The sequence below is a fragment of the Gossypium hirsutum genome, chromosome D12 (assembly GCF_007990345.1).
Source record: "Gossypium hirsutum isolate 1008001.06 chromosome D12, Gossypium_hirsutum_v2.1, whole genome shotgun sequence".
NCBI lineage: Eukaryota > Viridiplantae > Streptophyta > Magnoliopsida > Malvales > Malvaceae > Gossypium > Gossypium hirsutum.
The window spans coordinates 44,969,723-44,985,278 of NC_053448.1; positions in this window are offsets into that span (position 1 = coordinate 44,969,723).

Genomic DNA, 15,556 nt, shown 5'->3' on the forward strand with positions numbered 1-15,556 from the left:
AATGAGCTTGGATCTGAATTACCAGTCCAGGCTAAATTCAGACCCTAATTCGGATTACCCGTCCGGGATAAATCCATTTTCCACATATTCTTCAGGAGGGCTATATCAGAATAGGATCACCCGTCCGGGCTAGATCCTTTTTACTGTCAATTCCGTTTCAGAGATCCATTTAATTTTCCTTTCATTTAATCGGGATTTATTTTCTCTTTTCATCAAGAATATCAATACTTCATCAATTATCATACAATAAACATCCAAATCATATTGACATCAAGACAAATATATTTCAAGAATTTAAGAATATAATTCAAGTTACACGAACTTACCAGGCTAAATTGCAAAAATACCAGAATTCAGGGACATTTTGATAATTTTCTATTTTCCTCGAATTTCCACCCAATCTTGATCTAAATTATTATTTCATTCAATTTATTAATTTAAATAATAAAACAATTCATTTCATGCAATTTGGTCACTTTTTGACATTTTTACAAATTTACCCTTAAAATATTACTTTCATTCAATTTTGTCTCTGAACCTAAAACATGCAAATTAACCATTTTTAATGGAAATTCATGCTAGTTGAATAATCATATATTTTCCTCCTCCTCCTCTCCATTCCACATCCTTAATGTATATAACATTCTTATATGTAACATTATCTATAATTTCACTATTTATTTATTTGTTCCTTCAAAGCTGTCCACTTGAGTCATAGTCACAAAATTATTTATATCTTGAGCTACGTAACTCCGAATTGAGATCCGTTAATTTTCTCTGAAACTAGACTCACATCTCTTCTTACTATAAAATTTTCAGAATTTTGGTTTAACTAATAAGTACATTTTATTCTTTAAAATTCCCCTATTTCACTGTTTGATAGTTCCAACCCTTATTCACTAAAAAATAATTATCTCTTTGTACAAAATTCGGATGATGTCCTCATTTGTTTCTATTGAAAATAGACTCATTAATGATTTTAAAAATATAAATTATAACCCAGAATTATTTTGTACAATTTTTAATGATTTTCCCAATTCAGAATAGGGGAACCCAAATTCATTCTGGCATTGTCTTACAAAATTTATTATATCTCATGTTTTACAATTCCATTACTTACACCATTTCTTCTATAAGAAACTAGACTTAATAAGATTTAATTACATATTTTATTCATACTGTAATTTGGTTTCCACGATTTATGGTGATTTTTCAAATTTAACCTATTGTTGCGGTCTAAAACTGTTTTAGTGCAAAATGTTGATTACTATATTTATAACCCCCTTATTCCCTTTCTTTATAATATTTCCCATCACTTTCTCTTATTTTCCTTCACTAATATATCAAAAACATAAGACCTTATATAAGAAAACTCTACTATAACATCATTTCCATACTTTTTCAATAATATCACACTTAAAAATATGTTGAAATCTTGATGTTCTTACCTTGTCCTATTGGTTTCAACCTTTAACTTGATTTTCTCTCTCCTCCAGTTTCTATTACTTGAATCTAAATTGATATTCTAGCTCCCCATAGTCTTCTTGTTATCTTTCTCTCTATATGGCTATGAAAATTCTTTTGATTTCTAAGTGAAAATGGTAAATTTTTGGTGGAAGGACCAAATTGTAAAGAAAGCAAAACTTTCTTTCTTCTCTTCCCTTCTAACGTGAAATGCATAGGAAAGATGATGATTTCTCTTCATCTTTCCTCCCTTTTATATTAATTATTTAATAATAAAATAATACTAAAAATCTTAATAACATATTAACTAAATAACATTTATCTAATTAATTAATTAAAAATATCACCAACATCATCATTACCTTCTAGAATTCACTCTCTCTAATTGACCATTTTTGCCCTTTATAATATTTTAAAATTCCATCATTGACTCATCATTTAATTTGGTAAAATTACAATTTAGTCCATCAAAATTCTTCACAATTTCAATTTGGTCCTAATTCATCCATTTTCCTTAGTTTCTAGATTATTCCACCATTAAAATATTTACGCTATTGCTCCTTCCAAATTTTTGTATTTACACTTTAACCCCTCAAATTTTAAGTATTTACTCTTGGGCAGCAAAACTTTTCTCACTTTTGCGATTTAATCCTTTCTTGAATTAATATGTCATATACTTTCCAATGTTGACATAACTCAAAATTACCCTTTTTATCACTTTATTTCCTTGTTTTACTATATCAGGAATATTATCTTACTTTCTTAATGTAGTAATTTTCAGGGACTTACAGTATATCATATATAAATCATTTCCATGTAAATACCTGTACTAGTTCATATTGAACTTGTATAATCTCGTAATAACACTATGCCCATTGAACCATTTAGAATATCATTAGATACGTTGGTAGTACACACGAGGTGTACTGAACTGTAATCCGTCAATTCTTGTACATGTATGCTCATATGAACGATAAATGGTAAGCTCTTTTGAGCTGAATAATTTTAAGCTCATATGAGCTTAGTATCGGTAAGCTCATAGAAGCTGGAATCGGTAACCCTAATGACATTTCATTTGCATCCTACGAATTTCTAAGGTTTAAACGGGGATCAGTATTATTCGTACATCGTCAGTTATGCGGTCGATAATTATTCATAGAAATTATAAAATTCACATACATATATTTCAATTAAAGCATATAAATACGCAATTTAATTACACGAACTTACCTCGAACTCGTACAACGAAAAACGACCGTTCAATCCAATACTTTATCTTTCCCCTAATCTAATTTTGTACGTTGCTTTTCTTGATCTATATGATCAAATTTATCTCATTTAATCTCTTTCTATTCAATTTGATAACACTCTAGAATAACGTATTTTTATATATTAATTATGTATTTATTCTGAGTATGATCCTGCTAATTTGAGCTATTTATGATATTTTATCTTATAGGGACTAAATTTGAGGCAAAAGTAAAATTAAGGGCCAAAAGCGTGAATTTAGAGATAAAATGGGCCAATGTGTGACATAAGGAAAAGATGGTGCCAAAAGTGCAAGCATGGAGGAAACAAGGGTTGAAATGTAAAAAGAAGAAATTTTATTTTATTAGACTCTATTTTAATTATATTAGGATAATTAATATTAAGATAATTATTAAGGATTTTATTTTATTTATCTTTATTTATTTTATTAGCACTATAAATAGGGGGTGAAGTGACTTAAAAGAGATCCATCTTTTTCTGTAAACACCCTCTCCCCAAAAGTCTAGGCTTTTGTTCTTCTCATATTTTCTTTTAATAAAATCTCCATTTTTATTATATTTATTTTCTTTTCCACCACAACCATGAGCCACTAAACCCATCTAGCAGAAGGTTGTCGATATTCCCCGAAAAGGGTTCATGAGACTTAGAATTCGTACTTAGCCTTCTCAACGAGTATTCATCGTTTCTCCGCACTACGGGGCTGACGCTTCCGTCCATGTCCCTTAAGAAGTAAGCTTTTCAACGTATGCAAAGGCGGCTGCTTTACAGTCGGTTCGTTAGCTTACTGCGTCAAAGGTTGGCGAGCCCAAGAGACAAAATGGCGTGGGATTCACCATTGAGAAGCGTTGATCTAGCATAAGACGATCCCACAGAAGCGATTGTTGGCTAGAGTCAGGTTCTACCAAATCATAAGTCTAAATTCTTGGAGCTGGTGGTCGTAGGCGTCCTCTTTCACTATAACTGGCTTATTCGATTTGGGAAGGATCATTTAAAAGCCAAGGATTGAACCCAAGGCGGAATGAGAAAACTGGAGGTTGGAATCTCCCATAAGAATTTCCTTTCTCTCAACTTTATTTTTAATTTTTTGAATTTTTGATTCAATATTCTTAATTCTATTTTTATTTTATTTTATTTTTGTTTCTAGATCCAAACATTTAATTCTGTTATTTTTTTATTTTTTCAGGAATGTAGGTTTTCTTGGGCAAGATTCTGTCGAGATTTCACGAAACAAGATATTGTGCAAATCTAGTCGCTGAGGATTCGACCCTACTTCCCTTTTACTATTCTTTTTCATCATTTATTAGTGATAGGATGTTTCTGGTGCTTTCAACGACTGCATCAAATTTTGGCGCCGTTGCCGAGGACTGGCAACGTACTAATCTTGTTTTTTGTTTCTTATAACCAGATCTACTCCAGGTACTCTTGCGTTCGATTCAGAAATTGAGAAGACTGCTAGAGCCAATCACAAGGAGACAAAGTTACGAAAAAAACAGTCAGCGGTGGTTGGAACTCAAAGTAACCAACTGCCAGAAATTGAAGTCGACGATGAAGCTGAGTCTAGGGTTAACAAAAACCCTACTCGAACACTTGAAAGTAAAAAAATAGAAGTCGACTCACCAGAAGAAGTGCTTAACGCTAAGGTTAACGAAAACCCGAATCTAGCACACCAACCAATGGCTCAAACAATTCGGTAACTGGCCAAAGCTCCTACAGAACAACCGCCATTGTGCATCGCGTATCCTACTGTGGATACTGATTTTGAGTTGAAGTCAGGTTTAATCCAATTACTGCCAACTTTTCGTGGGTTGCCAAATGAAAATCCCCACAAGCATCTGAAAGAGTTTCATATGGTTTGTCTTAGCATGAAACCTCAGGGAGTAACTGAGGATCAGATTAAATTGTGTGCTTTCCCTTTCTCCCTAGCAGATTTCGCTAAGGAATGGTTATTTTATTTACCCCCTGGATCTATTACAACTTGGGCTGATCTATCTCGTTTGTTTCTGAACAGGTTTTTTCCAGCGTCTCGAGCAGTTGAGCTAAGAAGAGATATCGTTGGAATAAGGCAGAAAGAAGCTAAGTCCCTTTACAATTATTGGAAGCTGTTTAAGAAGCTGTGTGCAAGCTACCCACAACATGGTATAACGGAGCAATCTCTTTTTCAATACTTTTACGAAGGTTTGAAGCCCATGGAGATGAATATGGTAGACGCCGCTAGTGGAGGAGCATTGGTCAAAATGACTCCCCAACAAGCGAGAGACTTGATCTCCATGATGGTTGCAAATACTCAGCAATTCCGAGCCAATACTGAACCCTCTAGAAGGGTTCACCATCTAAGTAATTCAACCTTAGAGGATAAAGTTGATAGACTTACTAATATGATGAACTCTCTTATTGTAGAAAAAGCGAAGACAGTCCGGTTATGCGGAATATGTGCTACACCTGATCATGCAACTGATGCATGTCCTAGTTTGTATGATGATACCATGACCCATCTAGATGCTGTGGGAAATTTCCCTAGGTCGCCACAAAGGCGATACGACCCCTACGCTAATACCTACAACCCAGGGTGGAGGGACCATTCTAACTTAAGTTATGGGGCCAATCCACGAAATAACCAGCCATACCAAAATCAATTTTCGCAACAGCCGCAAGGTTCAGGTAATTTTCTAGAAACCATGGTCAATAAGTTAGAAACTAATGTTCTTGATTTTCAACAGCAAACTCTTAATTTCCAAAAAGAGATGAAGGATTTCCAACAGAAAACCGAGGCGTCCATTAGAGAGTTGACCACATCGATTGAGAAATTGACTTCTCAAGGGAAGTTGCCGTTAGAAACAGAACCAAACCCTAGACAAAATACGAATGTAGTGATGTTGCGAAGTGAAAAGGTACTAGAACCGATTCCTGACAGGAAACTTGGCCAAGAAATCGTCTAGAAAAAACTCGAGAAAGACGAACAGGTCCGAACGAAGTCTCCATTGCCTAAAATTTAACCTCTATTTCCAGAACGATTCAACCAGTCTCGACGAGGTAAAGAGGACAAGGAAATCCTCGAAACATTTAGGAATGTCGAGATCAACATTTCGCTATTGGACGCCATCAAGCAAATACCGCGGTATGCTAAATTTCTTAAAGAGCTTTGCACCAACAAGCGAAAATTAACAGGTAATGAAAGGGTGAATGTTGGTGAGAATGTATCCGTAGTGTTACAGCGGAAAATGCCGGCAAAATGCAAGGATAGGGGCATGTTTGCAATACCATGCAAAATAGGCCATCTGGGAATTAAGAAGGCTATGTGTGATCTAGGGGCTTCTATAAATGTAATGCCATATTCTGTTTATGAATCACTTAACGCGGGTTTTTTGACAAAAATAGGTGTTATCATTCAATTAGCGGACAGGTCTGTTGTGCATCCAGAAAGAGTCCTTGAGGATGTTCTGGTAAAAGTTAACGAGCTTATTTTCCCTGCAGATTTTTATGTGATCAAAATAGAGGAGGATAGCAATCCTGGATCTTCAAATCTCCTGCTGGGTCGACCGTTCCTTAGTACAGCTAGTACTAAGATCGACGTTCGAAGTGGAACTCTCACGATGGAGTTTGATGGGGAGATCGTAAATTTTAATGTCGATGACGCCATTAGCCATCCAAGCGAAATCTTGAGTGTAAATTGTATCGACATAATTGACTTTTTAGTGGAAGAGAATTTTGAGTCAATTTATGGAGATAATTCTAAACTTGATGAATTTGAATTTGTTAATGAATTATTATCTCCAAATACTAAATCGTTACCTTCTGTTATACAGGCACCAGAGTTGGAGTTAGAACCCATAAGAAAGGCAAGAAAATTAGACATCCAAGTGTTAGAAGAAATTCGCAATGATGCATACGAGAATGCTTGCATTTATAAAGACAAGAAAAAGTTGTTTCACGATAAGAAAATAGCTCAGAAGCATTTTTCGGTAGGAGAAAAAGTTTTACTTTATAACTCCGTGTTAAAGTTATTCCCAGGTAAGCTTCGATCACGATGGCAAGAACCTTTTATTGTTACTGAAGTGTTCACACATGCAGCAATTGAAATAGAGAGTGAAGAATTTGGAAAGTGGTTCGTAGTCAATGACCAGCGGTTAAAGCCATTTTATGAGAATTTTCAAGCCCACACGGTTGAGAAAATCCATTTGGAACCACTATAGAACCAATAACGGTGTCGAGCTAACGACGTTAAACAAGCGCTTGTTGGGAGGCAACACAATTTTTATTTTTATTATTTATTATTTATTATTTATTTTTCTTTCTTTACTTTATTTATTACTTTATTTTATTATTTATTACTGATTTGGATATTAATAAAATTTTCTTCTTTTGCTTAGATAAAACAGAGCGAAAATGCGAAGAAAATCATTGAGCAACGCTTAGAGCGCATTGAGGCCCAACTTGAAACCTTTGGCCAGCAACTGACCGAGTTCATTGCCATCATATGCGATCGACAATAACAATACGAGGAGATTTTCTAAACTTTTCTACCTATTTATTTCTTTTCGTCCACATTGAGGACAATGTGCTTTCAGTAGGGGGAGGTACTCTTCGTTATTACTGTAATTTTCTACTGTGATTTTGGTTGTTGTTGCTGTTGCTGTGATTATTTTTGGCTAGTGTTACTGCTTGAGGCTCCATTTTGTCCATATTTATTTAGAATCTCCTGCCTCTTTTCATGCTCAAGATTTTTACCAAAAATTGCCTACTGCTTGACCTACAAGCATGATTCTTGTTTTCTGAGGAAATTACCGATTTTCTATAATTGATGTCGTCTCCACTGTTTTATTCTTATTAGGCTAAAAATAATTGTGATTCATAGAGTTAACTTTATCTCGCTTTTCGTAAAATTGATCAAGTTTAATACAAAGTGGACACTTAATATGTTTGCATGCTAAAATATGTTCATGACTATTAAGGTAATTACTGAAACTTATTTTTGACACTTGATTTCTTTTCTCTAAAGTTCTCATAAAAAAAGTTATTATTAAAAACGTGACTGACTGAGTAATCGGGGTAGGGTGCTTGAGTTGTCATCCTATTTCGCGTCAAAAGGTTCAATGTGTTCTTAAGAAAAAATTATAATAAATAAGGAATCCGCTGGACTGAGTAACCGAGGTGGGGTGCTTGGCTGTTATCTCTCTTTGCGTCAAAAGGTTCAGTATATTCCTAAAGCATAAAAATAATAAATAAATAAAAATCAAAATAAATAAATAAATAAATAAAAAGAAAAAGAATATAATTTGGTGACTAAAGGAGGAAACAAATAGGGTGTCTTGGTAGGTTTGATAATTTACCTAATTTTCATTAAATAATTCAAGCTGATTCTAATATTTGTGTGTATTAATTGGAAAACTTATTTTGTTTTACTTAAAGAAAGCTTAGGGTTCTCTTTATTTTTCATATGCATTTTTGACTAATTCTTATAAAACTTTGGAGTGATATTTCTTTTATGGCAGAATCTAACTTTCACAGTAGGTATGAACCATACTTGAGGGCAAGCATGGGCTAAGTAGAGGAAAATTGATAACACTCTAGAATAACATATTTTTATGTATTAATTATGTATTTATTCTGAGTATGATCTTGCTAATTTGAGCTATTTATGATATTTTATCTTATAAGGACTAAATTTGAGGCAAAAGTAAAATTAAGGGCCAAAAGCGTAAATTTAGAGATAAAATGGGCCAATGTGCGACACAAGGAAAAGTTGGTACCAAAAGTGCAAGTATGGAGGAAACAAGGGTTGAAATGCAAAAAGAAGAAATTTTATTCTATTAGACTTTATTTTAATTTTATTAGGATAATTAATATTAAGATAATTGTTAAGGATTACAATTTTAGGATTTTATTTTATTTATCTTTATTTATCTTCAATTAAATGTATTTATCTTTCAGGAATTTAAGTAGGATTAGACTATCTCCCCTAGCACTATAAATAAGGGGTGAAGTGACTTAAAAGAGATCCATCTTTTTCTGTAAACACCCTCTCCCCAAAAGTTTAGGCTTTTGTTCTTCTCATATTTCCTTTCAATAAAATTTCCATTTTTATTATATTTATTTTCTTTTCCACCACAACCATGAGCCACTAACCCATCTAGCCGAAGGTTGTCGATATTCCCCAAAAAGGGTTCATGAGGCTTAGAATCCGTACTTAGCCTTCTCAACGAGTATTCATCGTTTCTCCGCATTACGAGGCTGACGCTTCCGTCCATGTCCCTTAAGAAGTAAGCTTTTCAACGTATGCAAAGGCGGCTGCTTTGTATGTTTTGGGAAGGTTGCATAGTCGGTTCGTTAGCTTACTATGTCAGAGGTTGGCGAGCCCAAGAGACAAAATGGCGTGGGATTCGCCATTGAGAACCGTTGATCTAGCATAAGACGATCCCACAGAAGCGATTGTTGGCTAGAGTCAGGTTCCACCAAATCGTAAGTCTAAATCCTTGGAGCTGGTGGTCATAGGCGTCCTCTTCCACTATAATTGGCTTATTCGATTTGGGAAGGATCATCTAAAAGCCGAAGATTAAATCCAAGGCAGAACAAGACAACTGGAGGCTGGAATCTCCCATAAGAATTCCTTTCTCTCAGCTCTATTTTTAATTTTTTGAATTTTCGATTCAATATTCTTAATTCTATTTTTATTTTATTTTATTTTGTTTCCAGATCCAAACCTTTAATTCTGTTATTTTTTTTATTTTTTCAGGAACGTAGGTTTTCTTGGGCAAGATTCTGCCGAGATTTCACGAAACAAGATATTGTGCAAATCCAGTCCCTAAGGATTCGACCCTACTTCCCTTTTACTATTCTTTTTCATTATTTATTTAGGATAGGATATTTTTTGTGCTTTCAATGACCGCATCACAATTTAATCCAAAATTCATGTTTTGACAAAATTACTATTTTCCCCTATACTTTTGACTTATTTACAATTTAGTCCCTAGGCTCGTAAAATGAAATTCATGCAATTTCACCACACCCAAGTCTAGTAAAAAATCATATATGCTTATATCAGCCCATAAATTTCTGAATTTCACACATTTACCACACAATTTTCATATTTCACAATTTAACCCATAATTAACAATTTCATTAAAAATCACATAACAAAAAGTGTTTAACTCACAACAAGGATTCATTTTCTTCCATTAAACTTCACAAACAACTAAAATTCTCTCATGGAAAAACCCTAGACTTTCAACCATTTTGCAAATTAGTCCTTTAGTTAGCTAGGTAAAGTTACAACGATCCCGAAAACATAAAAATCAACAAAAACGAGACAAAGTATCACTTACATGCAAGGGATTTTGTGGCTGAAAAATTCAAGCTCTCCAAGGCTTATTTTTGCTGAAATTTTCGGTGGAAGAAAGATGAACAACAAAATGGCTTTTTGTTTTATTTGATTTTTCATTTATTACCTAATTACCATTTTAACCTTACCTAACTTTAAAAACAACAAATTTGCCAAGCCATGCACATCCACTAACTCATTTAATGATCTAATTACCATATAATGACCTCCACTTTAAAGTTCTATAGCTATTTCGCACTTTTAGCTAATAGAACACAACTTTCGCACTTTACGCGATTTAGTCATTTTTCACAAATTGAGCATACAAACGGTAAAATTTCTTAACGAAAATTTTAAGCCATAATGCTATCATGCTGCAAATTAGAGGTGCTCATGCCCGGCCAGGCCCGATGGCCCGCCAAAAATATAGGAGGGTTCGAGTAAAAATATAGGCCCAAAATATGGGTTTGGACAAAAAAATGAGGCCCGTTTAGAAAACGGGCCGAGACTTGGGCACCACTTTTTTACCCGGGTCCAGCCCAGCCCAGCCCAAATATATATTTTTTATTTTTTTAATTTTAAAATATTTTTAAAATACTTTTTTATTTTTTTATTTTTAAAATAAATTGTTGGTGTTTATTAGAAAAATAGGCCGAGCTAGGCTGGGCTCGGGCTTAGGAATTTTTTCCCAGGTCGAGCCCGGGCCTAGGACGCGGGCCGAAACCATTATTCCGATTTCATTGAAAACAGGTCGTTACAGTATTGAACTTAAAAGTGTATCCACCTAACACACCAGCACATACACATAAAAACGGGTCTGTAATGCACATAAGTGCTATGCTATGAGACATCACATCGTCATTCCAAAGCATGTAAATCTAATTCCTATTGACCTGCCAATTGTATCCTAACTATTCTACCAAGTTTACAAAGACATAATTATTATTAATATCATTTTCACATCATTAAATATTCACATGAATATAATTACTATGCATATACTCATATATCATAATTAATTTACTTAAGGCTAAAACAAGCCTTATTTCCACTTCACATGTACTCACTATCATATAACACCTAGATAATGGGAAGCACAAAAAAGTTACAACTTGTTGCCATTTCACTTTTCTATATTACAATACACCATCTTGCTCATTTAACTTAATAATAAGTCGTACTTCAATGTTAAGTAAAAATAACGCCTTCATTAAATCTTATTTCATGTTATCAACACAAACCTTAATACTTATTCGTACTTAACCATTTTATTATTATTACATTAGTAATACCATCATTATAAAGTAAGAAAGTACTTCTAACATCACTGACACCCCCTAAAAATGAGAATCGTGTCAATTCAGGTTTACACGTGTTAGAATTCTTTGAAGTAGATAAAATAGTAGTTTTTTAAAAAAATTATGGAGAAGATAGTTGGATTATAAGAAATTAAAAGAGTTTTTGAATTTAGGGAAATTAATTCAAGGTATGGATTAAATCGTAAAAGTGTAAGAAGTGTTAGGCCATAGTGTAAACATTAGAAATAAGAAAAGACTTGATTAGAAGGATGAGAAAAAAAGGAAGGACTAGAAGGGTAAATTGACCATGAAAGTACATGGAAATGTGGATGAGATTAAGAGTGAATAGCTACCATTTGTTAGTAATGATGATGAGTTGATTTTTTAATTAAATATTATTAACAAATTTAATAATACAAAAAAATATATTTTGTATGGAAAGATGTAGAAAAAGAAATAAAAATGGAAAGTCAACATTTGTCATCTTTCATTTTCTTTCCTAGTTTGTCTCTTCCATTTCTACCAAGTTTTATTTTCTTGCATTTAGTCCATTTTCGTCTATTTCCAACCCTTTCAAGCTTTAAACTTCAAATTTCCTTCATAGATTTTTAGTGAAATCACAAGAACAACTTCATGGCAAGCTAAGTCTCTTGTGAAGTTAGCTAGAATACATGTTTGAGGAGAGAGAAGAGAGAAGTTAAGGATTGAGAAAGTAAGGTAAGATGATGAAGTTTTTTTTAGGGATTACATGTCAATCTCATTATAAATGCATGGAAATAGTATGTGATTATTGTTTTGATATTAAATATTGCGTATATGTGTTGTGTTAATGAAGAGAAAGAGAATAGAGGTGAAGAGCAAATTATGGATAAAGGCAAGGGAATTTCAAAAGAGTGAAGAAGAAGAAAAATGACTCATTCCAAGTGTTTGATTGTAAGTATATTAAAAATTTTACTTATTCTAATTAAACCCAAAATGAAAACTTGATAAATTGGTTTATTGATATTCATAGGATTTATGTGCATTTGGAAATGATGATTTGTTTCATGAAATTTATTTGAAACAGAATTTGTATTCTTATAATGTTTTGAAAAGTGTACGTGTAATGAAAATTAGAGAAAAGGGACTAAATTGCAAAGAGTGTAAAAGTTAGATAGGTGAAATGGTTATTGATGTAAAATATTTAAGTGAAATGTTGTGTTGATAAAATAAATGTCAAGCTGTAATTTGATGATTGTTGATTCTATATAGATAAGGACTAAATTGTAAGAATACTAAAGTTTGAATTGTTTTATTTGTTGAGAAAATGTAAATAAATTGTATAGTTTAAATATCCATGTAGACAAAATGAGAACTAGTAGGATATAAATGACATTCCATTAGGAAACATTTTATGCATGCAAGTGTTAGTGGCACTACGGTGCAAGTGATAGTGGCACTTTAGTGCAAGTGACAGAAGCACAATCGTGTAAATAAAAGTTGCACTCCAGTGCAAATTATCGACTTTTCCATATATATTATATGTTCTATTGAGTCTACAATTGGGCTTTAGATTTCAAGGTAATTAAATTTAGTATTTAAAATGATAAGTGATTTGTGGGTTTTTTTTATACCATATTATAGATGTTATCTAAATAAGTCTATATATATGGAGGTAATAAATCATAAGTTTAGATATTGATCAGTTGTAATTTGATATGTCAAATCAGGCTCTCTATTACATTTGATGAGCTTATTCTCAAGCAGTTTGAAGGTATTTTTCATGCTTCTACTAAGTTTTAATCCTTTGTTTTAATAAGTGAATTAGTGTATTTTATGCTACTTTTGAGACCTGAATAGGCCACATGCGTCATAGGGGCTCTGGTTGACTGTTGTAGAGAGTCAATGGTGGCCCGAATGTGAATGAAACACCACCTAGAAGGGGGTATCACGATATTGAAGCATAGAAGTCGTGATACCTCTAACAATGATGAAATAAAGAGAATTGATGCCATTTAAAGTGGTATCACGATACTCGACCTTCCAAGGCTCCTCCATTTCAAGACTGACGTAGGTATCATGATACCAAACCATAGGTATCATGATACCCTTAAAGAAAGGAGACAAAAAATGAATGCAGGGGTAGTCCTTGTCCAACTCCAATACCAATAAAAAAATACACGCTGAGGGGCATTTTGGGTACAATTTTTAGGTTGTAATCAGAACAAAAGCCTTCTTTTGGCCGAGTGAAAAGAGACTTTACACATTATTCAACTTTTAACATCTTTTAGGGTTCAAGCTTTTTCTTTTCTGGTTTTATGTTAAGTTAGTTGGTTGAAGTTACTATAGCTTGGTGTTAATTGCCTTTTAATACTTCAACTTTCTTTGTATTCACACCTTAATCCTTGGTTTAATATCATTCAGCTTCCTTTCATTTTATTTGTTAAAAATAATTTCTTTAGTGTTTTTATTCATCTATCCTGCTACCATTGTTGTGTTCTTCAAGCTTTTGCAAGAAAGTTTGGTTTTTTATTACTTTGCTTTGAGTTTAAGTTAATGTCATTTTTGTTTGATTATTTTCTGTTAATGAGTTTAGATATGAGCATGAGTAGCTAAATCCTAAGTGGCTAGTTGATGGAAATGTTGGTTAGTTGATTTTTGGGTTCAGGGACTAAATTGCAAAATTTGGACCAAATCGAATAAAATTTAAAATTTAGGATTGACGCCCCTAAGAGAAAATTTAGATAAGTGAGACCACGAGGAGATCTTATCAGGTATAAATTTGGTCATCCCATGTTAGTTCGGTGAGGTTGAGAGATATACTAGACTAATTTGTCTAATTTGGTAAAATTGGGGTCGAGAGGTAAAATTGAGCCAATTTAATAGTATTAGCGATTTAGATCCCCAATCCAAAGGTTAATTGACAACATGGAAATCAACCAACCGCTGTCTGTTATTGAATTTGTTAATTTCATAGGTTTGTCACGCATCATGTATTAAATGGGCCTTGTGGGCTTATTTATGTATTGGGTACAATTATACGTGTTATTTAGTCTTGTAACTAACTCATATAATTTATCCAACCCAATAATCAATTTTCTAATGCCAAAATATTATTTATTTAATTAATTCACTCAATTAAATTAGTTCCTCAACCCAATTCTAATTATGTTAAAGTCATGACGACTTTATCGTACTAGACCCTCTGAGTAAATAGATTTAATTGTATTGTTCAATAAAATTGCGATAACTAAATAATTTAATTTCCAATTCAAACTTAAATTATTTTATTACAATTAATTGAATGATAATTCAAAGAAATTAATTTAATCTCTAAATTATCTCTTGCTTTTAGCAAGAAAACGCATTCATTGCAGATAATAATGCTATATAAATTTTTGTTTTCATTTATTCATCACATCGATTTAACATATATAATTACGGCTCAAATAATTTGTAATTAAATTCTGACTCTAAGTCTATTAATTACAATATTATTTAGTCAAAAAGTCAATCCACTAAAAGTATCATAACTGAACTCTCACTTATTATATACCATTATGAAAGCAAATTTAATATATGCTCGTTCATTGAACTTTTCATATGTGTGGTACCCTCATAAGATATCCTTAATCTCTTTGAGTTAAATTCATTCACCCAATATGATTCTATTTTATCTCATGGTAACAATTACATATTCCTTCATGAAAAAAAGTTAATTACTAGCACATAGTAATTAAATAATTCGTCTTAGACAAATGACTAATGGCTACGTTACTTTTTCATCAATCATGTAATGCCAATGAGAGGATACCTTTTATCCTTTATTAGGCTAATAATTCTACTCTTGTAAATGAAGTCATGTCATGCAGAAGTCCTATACCTAACATACCAGCTTTTGGTTCTATTACAAACTGAACTCAAGTTTTCAATAATCAAAATATACGAGTCACGTTCGCATAGTTTGTCACTTACTTAGGATTAAGATAAGTCATACTATAAATGTCACAAGTAATTAAATCCATAAACGAGTCTAGGATTTATTCAACATAGGTCTTGTTCAATGTATTGTCATTCCAAACAATCACATTTATGTCTCTATAGCTTGATACCCAAGACAATGTATCTCCTTAATTGAACTTGATAGATGGCATAATAATCCTTGAATCAATTTGCTTAATTTCAAAGTTGTAGACTACAGACCATTTAAATTACCTACTAATATATGTTG